Consider the following 1,707-nt stretch of genomic DNA (forward strand, 5'->3'; position numbering starts at 1 on the left):
ATTTTTTATGTTTATATCATTTAAAATTTTCATATGTATAGAAAGTATTTCAGTTTCTTCTTCAAGTTTAGGTCTTCTAATTTGCGAATTGGGTCTCCTCTGAATAGGATGTAGGGCTCTATTTATAGAGTCTGTGGGATGTATTTTTACAAATAAGGAATGAATGCATATTACTTTATCGAACGGCTGAGAGAGATCCTCTTAAATGAATGGAGTTCGGTGAACATTTGACTGCCTCAACGATGTTAGAATTGAGTGAACTCTGACTCGTTGGATACACATTGTCAAGACGTTCTGTTTGACTATAATCTTATCAAATTAAGAATTTGTTTGATCTTTCAATTATGTACTAAAAGTTTTCATAATCGACTTAATGACTTGATCTGGGCATGATTTGACTTAGATGGTAACAATTTTGGTATTATTGGGTCTGTCTCGTCGAGCCGATCTATTTGACAATTTATGCTTTTTGCCCATCCAAAAACAAATTTTACTTATTCTCTTAAGTTTCTTTGAAATAAAATATTTTCTTATTTCATATAATACATATTTATAAATAATTTTGTTCGTTTTTCATATTTGCACAAGTAAATGCCATCGTGATTAATTGCGAAATTATTTTATTTAATTTTTATTGCCAATACAAATCTGAAAGGATCAAGCGGCTATGAAGGAGTTTCAAACGACTGAAGTTCTGTGCTTCGAGATTTTGATTGACAAAGCGATCAGTTGACCGCACAACAAAATCAGTCGACTGACACTCTACCGAGTGATTGAATGACTTTGATTGATCGATTACACAGCAAAATCGACATATAGACCTATCAACCAACGAGCATATTACCGAGATCAATGATGTCTTTGATCGCTGGACCGGTCTTCTCAACGGAAGCACTGATATATGCGGTCGATCGACATTGTCAGTCAAAACCAAAGAATCGGGTGATTGATAAAAATTGCATTGTATTATAATAAACTTTTCATTCAACAGAAATGTCGATTCAGTTTTCGAGTGGTTATCATCATATTTGTCCCCTCCTTTTTTTCTATAATAAGTAGATGACGAGGACATAAATAAAGAGAACATTCTCTCTCACTCGACTTTGGGCTCTCTACTATTTCTTTTCTCCTATCAGCTCTTAACTCTCGAGTCGTGTACTCCTATGTATTAACCGCCCATTCAGACCACTAAATTTCTATGTTTTAAATATAGGTTGGGTAGCACATAGATAAAAATTAAAATTTTTGTGATTGATATGTTAATACATAAGAATTGGGGGGTACGTACATAAATCTTCCTATTTTTTATGGCATCGATATAAACAATGTAAGAGAGTATTGCCGCCATTTGTTTCAAATTGACCTATTAAAATGGGGGCGGATATAAGAAAATTAGTCTTTATTTTAAATATAATATGCATAAACTATCAGCGAAGATTTCTAAGAAGTCATTTTCTCCATCACACAGCTATACAATTACTTATTTAAAAAGCTATATCCACCCCAAACAAAACTTTGATATTATTGAAAAATAATAATAATAATTACAAGATAAACCTTGATACATAAGAAGACATTTTTATTAAATGTCCATGCAAGTTATAATCTTTGATAGTATTGAATTAGAAGACCTTTTTGAAAATTCTTATTTATTAAAAGTATTTTCAAACATAATTAAGACATAAATAATTTTATATATATATATAT

Source organism: Phalaenopsis equestris, unplaced genomic scaffold (assembly GCF_001263595.1).
Source record: "Phalaenopsis equestris unplaced genomic scaffold, ASM126359v1 Scaffold000002, whole genome shotgun sequence".
Taxonomy (NCBI): Eukaryota; Viridiplantae; Streptophyta; class Magnoliopsida; order Asparagales; family Orchidaceae; genus Phalaenopsis; species Phalaenopsis equestris.